At 46.9% G+C, this 11818-nt stretch overlaps 1 protein-coding gene across 5 annotated transcripts in view; it reads left to right on the forward strand.

Annotated features, from left to right (window-relative positions):
* LOC144158373 (uncharacterized) overlaps nt 1–11818 on the forward strand; it is a 641189-nt gene that overhangs the window by 576129 nt on the left and 53242 nt on the right. The gene's annotated exons all lie outside the window — the stretch shown is intronic.

Below are 11818 nucleotides of genomic sequence, written 5' to 3' on the forward strand. Positions count from 1 at the left end.
GGTTTTTATCTACATGTGTGAAGGATGTGTCGCATGATACAGGGCGGAGATGCCATGGTGCTATAAAATCTGTTTGAGAACTTTGTATGGTGTCTAAAAAGGAGACAGAAAGCTCTGATGCTTCCTCTCTAACTCTGTAAGAGAAGGGCGCAGAGAACGATGGTCGGTTTAATAGTAGTGCAGTCTGAGACGTATCATAAAAAGCCGATTTAAAAGGATGGTGTGGCATAGATAAAATTTTTAAAGCAAAAAGAAGATCTGTGTATGCTCGCTGACGTTGTAGGTTCCACTTATTACACTCCACATAGAGGCTTTCGACCGAGCTAGTCCGGAAGGCGCCACATGCCAACCGGAGCCCCAGATGAAGCACTGTGTCCAGCATTTTGAGGGATGTCTTACTTGCTGACCCATAAACAACGCTTCCATAGTCTAATCGTGAACCTATCAGGCTGGTAAAAACACGTAAAAGAAGTTGTTTGTCAGCCCCATATGAAGAGTGGGAGAGAACCTTGAGTATATTCATGGCCTTTAAGCATTTATGTTTAAGTTGTTTTATGTGTGGAATGAACGAGAGCTTTTCGTCAAGAACTACACCTAAAAACTTGTGTTCATTTCTGACTGGAATTGAGACACCATTGAGTTTGATGTCTGGATCCGGCCGAATGCCGCGCCTTTTCGAAAACAAAACACAAGTACACTTCACTGGATTAAAATTAAAACCGTTGCTATCTGCCCAGCCAGCTAGCTTGTTAACACCAAGCTGGACTTGGCGCCCGCAGATAGACAGGTTACAAGACTTAAAGGATAATTGCACGTCGTCTACATAGATTGAGCAGGAAATGGTTGGTGGCAGAGCCTTCCGAAGAGAGTTCATTTTTACAATAAAAAGGGTGCAACTTAAAACTCCACCTTGCGGCACGCCGTTTTCCTGCACATGAACCCTAGAAAGTGCAGTTTCAACTCGCACGCGAAACGTTCTTTCAGACAGGTAACTGGCAAGCGTGTTCATCATGTTACCCGACATGCCAAAGGACTTCAAGTCGCTAAGGATGCCGTACCGCCAATCAGTATGGTACGCCTTTTCAAGATCAAAGAAGACCGTCATGCAGTACTGCTTGTGGAAGAAAGCATCTTTGATATAAGACTCTAACGCAACGAGTTGATCGTTGGTAGATCGCCCCGCCCTGAAGCCCGCCTGGCAGTTCTCGAGAAGACCATTGTACTCTAAGAAGTACACAAGTCTCCTGTTTATCATCTTCTCGAAGAGCTTACACAGGCAGCTTGTCAGGGCAATGGGGCGATAACTGGCAGGAGAGGAAGGGTCCTTCCCTTCCTTTAGGACAGCCACTACTATGGCCTCCCTCCAAGAGCGAGGAATGTGCCCCGAAAGCCATATTTTATTGTATAGGTGTAAGAGTGTTTCAAGAGTGTCTGGGTGTAGGTGTTGTATCATGGTGTATGTGATTTTGTCTTATTTATATTTATTTATTTGCATACCTACTTCGCCCGTTGGGCATTATAGTAGGGGGGACAAATAATCGATATAAACTACAACATTGCACACTCTTTGAAAAGTTGAAGAAAGAAAAAAAAACAATTGTAAGAAAACATACAAGGTTTGCGTTAGTAAGCCACACACTGCAGACCGTAAGTACAATACTAATCACACATGTGGTACATTCTGAGGGAGCACATGAGACAGCATTAAAAACAAATATCGGCCAGGTAACAAGATACATTCATTTACACAGCACGCTGGCTAACAATGCAAAGCATAAAAATCAAAGAAAGTTTCAAGTGGCGAGTACATTTTTATCCATAAATATATTCTTGAAGGGCAGTGGGGAACGTCACATCTGAAGCAACTTCGATTAGTTCAGGAGGCAGCAGGTTCCAATCGCGTATTGTACGGGGAAAAAAGGAGTTTTGGTATGTGGTTGTGCGCGCGCACATTTCTTTTATCTTGAGTAAGTGGTCGCGGCGCCCGGATATGTATGTTGGTGATTGTAGATAAGTCTCTTTGTTTAGTGGTGTGCGATTGAAGACGGCATCTCGAAGGAAAGAGAGGCGGGAAACAACACGGCGCAGTGAAAGATCTTCCAAACATATGTGCCGTTTTATTTCTGTGACACTGCTTTGAAATGAGTAAATGCCGGTTATGAATCGGGCTGCGCGTTTCTGTATCCTTTCTAAGCTATTGACAAGAATTTGTGTGTGCGGGTCCCACACAACGGCCGCGTATTCCAGAATCGGGCGAACGTTGCTTAGGTAAAGTGTTCTCTTGACATCTATTGGCGCGTGCTTAAAGTTCCGTTTAATGAAATTTAGTACTCGTCCTGCTTTTAAAGTGATGCTTTGAACGTGACGATTCCATGTCAGATCGGCGGAAAACGTGACACCTAGGTATTTTGCTTCGCTTGTTTATGATAATGGGGAGCCGTTCAAGCAGTACTGTGTACCGATTGGTTGACGCTTGCGCGTGAAGCAAATATGCTTGCATTTTGAGATGTTCAGGGACATAAGCCACCTGTCACACCATGAAGAAATTTTATTTAGGTCTGTCTGTAATGCTACTCGGTCAGAGTCGTTATTAATTTCTCTGTAAAGGACACAATCGTCTGCGTACAGCCGGATTTGCGAAGTGATTCCTGTGCCAATGTCATTTATATATATAAGAAATAAAAGTGGACCTAAGACGGAACCCTGCGGAACGCCAGAAGATACGCATGCATATTCTGATTCTGCGCCATTAATTACCACTCTTTGTAAACGTCCTGTCAAATAGTTTTTGAGCCAAAAAAGGATGTTATCTGGTAAACCAAGAAGTGAAAGCTTATGGAGTAAGAGAACATGGGACAATTTGTCAAACGCTTTCTGGAAATCTAATTGTATGCAGTCTGTTCGTAAACCTTTATCAAATGATGTAAATATGTCATGGGTAAATTCCACTAACTGAGTTACGCCTGAATGACCAGCTCTAAACCCGTGTTGGTACGGAACAAAGAAACTGTTGTTTTGAAGGTGGGTAAAGATGTTAGTGTAAATTATGTGCTCCAGGGTTTTGCAGCACACAGATGTTAAAGATATGGGTCTGTAGTTCATGACACTGTCTCGGGGCCCACTTTTATGAATCGGAACAATGTCGCCCATCTTCCAGTCTTCAGGTAATTCTGAGGTTTCAAGAGATTTGTGATACAGTACTTCTAAATACTCTGAGATGGCATGTGCGCCGGATTTCAAAACAAGATTTTTATCCTATCTGGACCTGGTGCCGAGTGTGGTTTTAATTTTTGGAGAAGGTTGACTATTCCAGAGTAGTGAATAGCAATATCCGGCATATCATCAAGTGCGTTGCTCAAGAAGTCTGGAAGATGTTGAGGTACTAGCGTGGAATACACTGAGACAAAGTAATCATTAAAACAGCTTGATTTATCTCTATCATTGGTAACAGCTGCACTATTGTGGATTAACGGAGGGATACCAACATCATCTTTGCTGTTAGATTTCACCAGTTTCCAGAGTTCCTTTGGATTTTCTTTAATTCTAGAACCAAGAGAGTCAAAATACCGCTTTTTTCCTTCTGTGATTTTGACCTTGATTTCGGAACCAAGCTGTCGAAGCTTAGAAATTTGCAGTGGATCGGGATTTTTTCTATACCGTTTGAATATACGATTCCTCTTATTAAGTAGAACCTTAATGGGTTTATCAAACCAAGGTTTATTTTTTCGGTGTTTCGCAGAAAGAAGCTTAGAGGGGATATGCAAGTCAATGAGCTTTAAAAGTTGCTCTTTAAACAGCAGCCATAACTCAGAGACAGATACAGTGCTGCTTTGTTCTGAGAAACTATCGAAGCTTGACTCAAGCGCTTCAGAAATACGAGAGTAATTTCCACTATCAAAGAAATAAACTTTCCTGGGTTTCAGAGGCGGTATGTACGGTTTGGAAGCAACGAGACGGGCAACCACTGCATCATGGTCGCTTATTCCGGGAACTATGGAAACAGATTGAAGCAACGAAGGAGAGTTTGATATCAGAAGATCTAAGGTGGAAGCGGCATTGCTATGACGCCGTGTTGGTTCCTCCACGAATTGATAAAGACCATGTGTTGCAAAAAGATCGGAAAAAGCCAACGACAGGGATGAGCGCGAAGGAAGTACTGGAAGTTTGTTAATCCACTGCGCATCCGGCATATTAAAGTCACCACCGACGAGAAAGTAATCAGTTGAAACCGTAAGTAGTATTTGAGAGAGGGTATTAAAGGTATGGCTGCTGTTGTCATTAGGCGGACGGTAAAATGCTCCAACTGTAAGCTGTTTGTTTTGTTCGAGAACAACTTTACACCAAACAGATTCACAGCTGTTAGCCTCAAAGTTGACTACGAAACTTGGCAAGCTGTGCTTGACCAGAACAAAAACGCCCCCACCGTGCGTATTCCGGTCTTTGCGATAGGCCACATATTCCGCAGGAAATACTTCAGAGCTGGAAATCGATTCATCCAACCAAGATTCAGACCCGAAAACAATGTCAGGGCCAAAAGATGATACGAGCCCTGTTAACTCATCGGTTTTGTTCTTAACGCTTCGGCAATTGATAAGCATAATGTTTAGAAGTGAAGGACGGCATGGCTCATACTTAATAAGGCTGCATCGAGGAACGTTGACGGCATCACTAACTGCAGTAACAGGGATTGCTCGACTCCGTTTCAAGTTCACTTTTTTGCAGCACGACAACATCCGTATCAGCGTCGTAAAGGAAGTCTCGTCCGTCCATACGAAGCTTATCATGCCTTAATTTATAGGAGGAAGAGCGAGCCTTTGCAAATTCGGTAAGTTTCCTGCGGGCTAAGCGCACTGAACGAGAGAAGTCTTCCCTGATGGAAATGTCACTGGACTTCAGCTTCGGACCCGCCCCAACACCGCATCTTTATCTTTGAATCTAACAAAGCGAACTATTATGGGGCGGTTTTTATCTTCACTGTAAGAGCCCAGTCTATGCGCTCGATCAATATTCAGTGGGTCAAGCGATACACCTAGCTTAGTAGAGCAGAACGCAACAACTGTTTCTTCGGCTTGTTTCCAGGTTTCGGACGGGTTATCCTCAAAACCAAAAAAGAGAAGGTTGTTCCTTCGTAGCCTATTTTCGGAATCATCCGTGTAAGCTTTCAAAGCAGCTATTTCTGCAGACGGGGCTTTGGAATCGGTCGAAGAGTTACTGGACTGCGAGCGAGCTTGTTCTAGAAGATTGACACGTTCAGTCAAGCTCTTCACTTTTTCGTCAGTGGCGAATTGTCTAGTCCGTATGTCCGCTAAATCCGACAAAATTCTTTCTTGACCTGACGCGAGCCTGGTGAGCATCTGCATGACAGCAGAGATATCTCCGGCGTCGATCGGCGTACTAGATTCCTGAATGCTATCAGGGCCTGGGTTCGACTCCACGTCGCCTGATAGGGCTAGCAGCAATTGTGACAATGCAACATGGCACACCGCGGACGTACAACGGTTAACAAACCAAAATAGCCAGTCTCTGGTGTCACTGCGGCACAACCAGTTAAAGTCGTGGGGGCACGACACCGCCACAAGAAAACGATTGCCGCTCTTAAATTCTTTAGTAAGTTTGCAGTAACCAACCTGCAATGTCAGGAGCGGCGTCAACATACTGCGGGTTGCGGCGTCGTGCCCCGGACTTTTGGCGGCTCTCCGGAGTTTAAGTAGGCCCGTGGAATCCGCTGTCGTCACGGAGCTCGGAAGCCAAGAGGGGCTGGTCAGCGGAGGCAGGTGCACGGGTGGAGGAGGCGAGGTGCTGCGTTTCCGAGCGTCGGCAGGCAACCGCACGGAAGGGAGGCGCTCGGCAGGGGCGAGCACGAACGGGGCAGGTTGGAGTGCGGGCATGCCCGCGGGCAGCCAGCACGCCAGGACCTGGAATGTCAGGAGCGGCGTCAACATACTGCGGGTTGCGGCGTCGTGCCCCGGACTTTTGGCGGCTCTCCGGAGTTTAAGTAGGCCCGTGGAATCCGCTGTCGTCACGGAGCTCGGAAGCCAAGAGGGGCTGGTCAGCGGAGGCAGGTGCACGAGTGGAGGAGGCGAGGTGCTGCGTTTCCGAGCGTCGGCAGGCAACCGCACGGAAGGGAGGCGCTCGGCAGGGGCGAGCACGAACGGGGCAGGTTGGAGTGCGGGCATGCCCGCGGGCAGCCAGCACGCCAGGACCTGGAATGTCAGGAGCGGCGTCAACATACTGCGGGTTGCGGCGTCGTGCACCTGGAGCTGACGTCTTATATGTGCTCAGAGCAACCTTCAGCTCATGAATTGAAAAACAAGAATTGTAAGAAGTGTTCGACTTGTTGATATCACGCAGGGACTTCTTTTCCACAGATGTTTTGTGTTTTATGAAAGTGTTTGTGTGGTGTGCTGAACTGGACACGTGTTCGAAGTGTTGTGCAAGTGTGTTAGCCTGGTCTTCCAGTGTGTCCCCTGTTGTACTAACCAGGGGCAGGCTGTGTGTCTGTTGTCCTTTTAGTTTTTGTATTCGTGTCCAGAGTTTGTGTGTATCAGTGTACGAATTGATGGAAGTGAGGAAGGTGCGCCAACTCTCCCTTTTCGCCTCACGACGCACTCGCTTCCCAAAAGCCTTTGCCCGTTTAAAAGAAATGAGGTTGTCTGACGTGGGGTACCGGCGAAGGACACCCCACGCCTTGTTCTGGGCCTCTCGCGCCTGCCTGCAGTCCTCGTTCCACCAGGGCCTCCTTGGGGTGCGGGACCCACTGGAGGCCTGGGGAATGGACTTTTCGGCAGCGTCGAGGATGTGCGCCGTGACGAGTTGGGCGGCTTCATCAACGTGTAGGTGTTTTATGGATGTGTGGTGTAGTTGAGATGTTTGTGTGAATGTGCTCCAGTTTGCTTTTGATTCATCAAACCTTTTATGGGAAGATGGACTGCTCGGGCCTGTACCTATATACGTTAATGAAGTGGGGAAATGGTCACTACCATATGGGTCCGTGCCCACTCCCCACTCAAGACATGGAAAGAGAACGGCGGAACCAATAGCCAAGTCAGGATGCGAGTATGTATTGTGTCCTAAGTTATGGTATGTAGGCTCATTTTTGTTGAAAAGGCATGCTCCGGAGGATGTAAGAAACTTCTCTATCAGGCGACCTCGGGCATCCGTTCTGGAGGAGCCCCACAGAGAGTTGTGTGCATTAAGGTCGCCTGTTAGTATGTATGGTTCGGGCAGCTGGTCAACCAGTGCCTCGAAATCAGAGCTCAGAAGTGCAAAATCAGGAGAGATGTAAATGGAGCATACCGTTATCAACCTATTAAATATTATGGTACGGATCGCTACAGCCTCGAGGACAGTGTTTAAAGTGACAGGGTGGCATGCTAATGATTTCCGGGCGATAATGGCCACACCTCCTGAAGAGTGGGTGCAGCCAACCCTGTCCTTTCTGAATACCATGTACCTATTTAAGAAATTTGTTTGTTTAGAGTTGAGGTGGGTTTCCTGGAGACACATAATACTTGGCTGACTGGCATGCAGAATCTCATACACATCAAGATTTTTAAGGAGGCCTCTGCAGTTTCATTGGATGATATTTTCTGCTGCCATTATTTAAATTTAAGCCATTATTTAAAATTAAGACTGGAATGTGTGTGTTCGTGTGTGTTCATATGTCGTCTTTCGGGGCTGTTACTCTTAGATTGGGCTTTTTGGGCCTTTCTGCAGGCTTGGAAGTCGGTGGCCGCTCCTTGCGCTGCGTTGCAGGCAGGAACGGCCCAACATCTATCTCGTCGTCGGATGTCCGAGGGGTGCCCGACGGACCGGGCCCCCCGGACTTGGCCCCCCTTCGGGAGCCCTTCATTTGAGCCGCCACCGTCGGGGGCGCCAGAGGTGGCACAGGCGGTGCGGTGGCGGTGGCAGCCGGTGCGGGGCCCGTGGTGTCCATCACCTCGGTACCCTCCAACGCACTGGAGGACGGGGAGACAGAGGCGGGAGCGGCACCGGTCCCGACAGGAGTGGTTTGCACCACAACCGCTGCTGCCTCAGCAAGCGGCGTGCTGCCGGGTTGGGCTGCGTGAGGCAACCCAGCGGGGGGCGGGAGCGGGACCAGGTCAGACTCGCTGAACTGGGTCCCTGTGGACACCAGACGCCGCTCCGCCCCCCGGCGAGCCGCGTCAGCGTACCTCCCCAGAGGGAAAGAGGCGAACCTCTTTCTCGCCTCCGGGAAGGTGATGTTCTCGGTTACCTTGATGTTGATTATCTTTTTCTCGAGTTGGAACTTTTCGCACTTGCGGGAGTACGCTGCATGCGGTCCCACGCAGTTTACACAAGTGAGGGTATCGGATTGGCAGTTGTCACTAGGATGGTCGTGCGCCGCGCATTTCGCACACGTCGTTCGGCCACGGCAAGAGTTCGTACCGTGCCCGAACCGCTGGCACTTAAAACAGCGCCGCGGGTTCGGGATGTACGGACGTATTGAGCACCGGATAAAACCTGCATATATATGTTGTGGGAGAACTGCGCGGTCAAAGGTCAAGATGATGTGCTTGGTGGGAATCTCCTTGCCGTCTCTATGGATAGTGATGCGCCTCACGGCAGTGACGCCCTGATCCTTCAAGCCGGCAAGGAGATCCACATCGGTTTTGTTCAGGAGGTCTGTCTCGGATATCACACCCTGCGAGCTGTTGAGGCTCCGATGGGGTGTGACCCGGATGTCAAGATCAGCCAGTCTAGTCTGAGCTAGAAGCTTTGCAGACTGCTGCTTGTCATTTATTTCAATTAAGAGTTCACCAGACTTTTGTTTTTTGCATTTATACGATTTTCCTACTATGGCTTCAAGATACTTGGCGATCAAGAAGACTGACTGAGATGCAAGAGGGTGGGTTGTATTGAGCGATTCCATCACAAGAAATCGAGAAAAATTATCTGGTTCAGGAAATGTCAAAGATGGCAAAGGGGGAAACGATACTTCAGTGCGGCCCCTTTTAGGGGGCCAATCACGGTTGGAGGGGGTTTTAGACAATACCATAAAGCATAGTATAAAAGCAGGGAGACGGGGGTACTTTCTCCTTTGACCTTACCCTGGTAGTCAAAGAGGTCCCGGAGCTCCCTGCCTGGTAGACGGGCAGGCAGCCCATCGGCCGGAGCTTGACCAAGGCTCCGACGGCCACCGTTTACGGCTTCTACCCTTCACCTTTAAACACGTCGCCACGGTTGGACACGGCTTATGTTGGGAGCTCGGGTCCGCGGTGTCGCTGCTCACCGTCACCATGAATACTCAAGGTGCCCGGTGCGGGGGATGTGAGGTCAAATGATGATGTTTTTAGCAATATGTCGGCATTGAAACTAGGTCTTGTGAAGTTATCTCTCGTGTTGATATTCATGTTTCTTGTCTTTTGAAGGGTATTTTCTTTTATTTATATTTATACAGGAGCGACTGATGGTCATTGCTCAGATTTCGGTTTTGGTATTCAGCTGAGTGATTGTGAAGCTGCTAGTTGTTTTTTTGCCTGTGGTGACCTCTTTTCCACTGATGCATTGTTCATACACCTACGAAATTTTATAGTGGCTCGATTCAGCCTTCTGCACAGTGTCTAATTCTGCCACTTGTGCTCCTTACCATTTGCTTTGCACTTATCCATTACTGTCTAATACATAAGAGCGAGTGTATTTTCAGTTTGGTGTTCATTAAATGCATGTTTTTAAACAAGCCCGAATGGTCTGTGTAAAAAGTTTATTCTGAGGTGATAGCCTTTGTCCCCCACTGTTTACCTGTGCCTTTTCGCAATACTTTCGGAACTGCTACATGCAACGATTAGGATGGAGTTTTGAGCAAACCTGGATAATGTCTCTAAATATCTGGCTGTGAGCTACCCCATTGCAGCTGGTTTTTTTTCTTCTTTTGTTTAGTTTTGCTTTTTTGGAAGAGTTGAATTGTCAGCTGGCAGTTGTTGAGATGTACAGATGTTTAATAAGCCTGAAGGCTGTATCTAACAATTTAGCTCTAATGTAGCCTCCTCTTCTTTCCCCATTTTTTACTCAAATCTAGAGCTTGCAGCTGTTAAGATGAGCAGATTTTTTTAACTGAGTTTGATTGTTTGCACCTGTTTGTCTTCCCATCATTCATTGAGCAGTGTTTTGATGTTAAACGATTCTTCGTGTGTTCTTTCAGTTATGTCATGTGATTTTTCAGTGTCAGGTGTTTATTGTAAAATGTTTATTTGAAGGCAAATAATGCTAAACCCTGGACTCCCCATAAGTTTGCTTAAATTTCGCCTAAATGTACACCAATAAAAAAGATTTTGAACACGTCACGTGAGATTCTTCCAGATTTCTTCCAGAATATATATTCAGTTGAAGGGAGTACATTTCCTGCGTCGAACTAAGATAATATCCTCACACAGATACATTGGCAGCTACAGTGCCGTGCAGGGCATTTGTGGCACTGGATTACTTTATATGGAACCTTGTTTTGTCTTCAGTGTTGGTTGTGTCAATTCCATTATTTGGGCATAATCCGAAAAGTGTTTGACTTTGCAAAACCTCTTTCTCTATTGTGCAAGCTAACAGCATGCTGCATAAAAAATATCACTTTTGTAAGATACTTCTGCCAGATTCCTCAGAAAATGACAAAAGACACAAAATACGAAAATGCAATGCAGCTCCCACTCAACAAACTGCATGGGTTAAACTCAGAAGTATGTCAAAGTTATACCCATATTTCATACGCTAAATTTCTGGAAATAACAGAAATCTCTGAAGTGGGGCTTTATTGTATTTTATATAAGATGGAAAAAAATACTTCAACAGAATTATTCTATGAACTTCTAGCATTGCTGCCTCAGAAAATAGGCTTGATTTTATCTGAAACTAATAAACTGCAAGCATTAAAGGCTATATTTCATGTTTTTCTAGAACCTCGGCGGCTGTACGGAGCATGTACACGAGACTCGCAGGGCGAGGCACTACTGTCTATGAAGCAGTTCTGGGAAGGAGATCTTGTGGGTAGAAAGATGTTTGAGAGGTGCTGGGCAGCGCTCTGTTCTGGGAGAAAATACATTTATTTTGGAGAAGCTTAGCATGCTTTTCTACCTTTGCGACTAAGAAACGTTCGTGTGGAGTAATTACCACGCTGTTATCTACTTTGGTGTCGTAATAGTACAACATTGCGGTACATAAACATTAGGGTAACGCAACTTTACAAGGCTGCATTCGTAAATGCGGCAGTACGCACCTTAACACTGCTGTGGGGAACTTCGAGCGTGCAAAAGATTTTGTTAGAAAGGCACACTGCGAAGAAACAAAAAATACTCCGGAAGGGTGCACAGCCAGCATAAAACTGAAGTGCCCTCATCGCCGCCGATCAAGGGGCTTTATATAAAAGCAACTCTGTCGAGGCAGCTTTAGCTAATGTTGATTACCTTTATCTATACTTAATCCAAAGATGCAGGCACGTAAACGTCATCCGCATGCCTTACGAACCATCAGACACTGAATGCGAGGCACGCTAGCCTGAATCTGAGAGCCAGCAAACCATGCTCACTACCGCGCTCCATGGCACGCGTAGCTGAAGTCCCTTCATCGGCTTTCCCAGGTTATATTCAGTGCTTGACTTCCTTTTTTGTGTGGTATGGCATGAGTAATGTTACCGCTGTATTCTGCAGCGAAACGTTGCTGAAGCAGCTTCGTACTACTGCGCAGGCAGTGCACGCGACGCTGCCTTTGTGCCGGGCGGGTGTGCAGCTGTTGCGAATTAGGAAGTTCGTAGCGCACAGCGCTAGCAGACGACACGAGAGGAGTGGGAGAGGGGTGGAGAGGAGGAACTTGT

Source organism: Haemaphysalis longicornis, unplaced genomic scaffold (genome assembly GCF_048455015.1).
Source record: "Haemaphysalis longicornis isolate Haplotype H1 unplaced genomic scaffold, Haemaphysalis longicornis Haplotype H1 scaffold_10, whole genome shotgun sequence".
NCBI lineage: Eukaryota > Metazoa > Arthropoda > Arachnida > Ixodida > Ixodidae > Haemaphysalis > Haemaphysalis longicornis.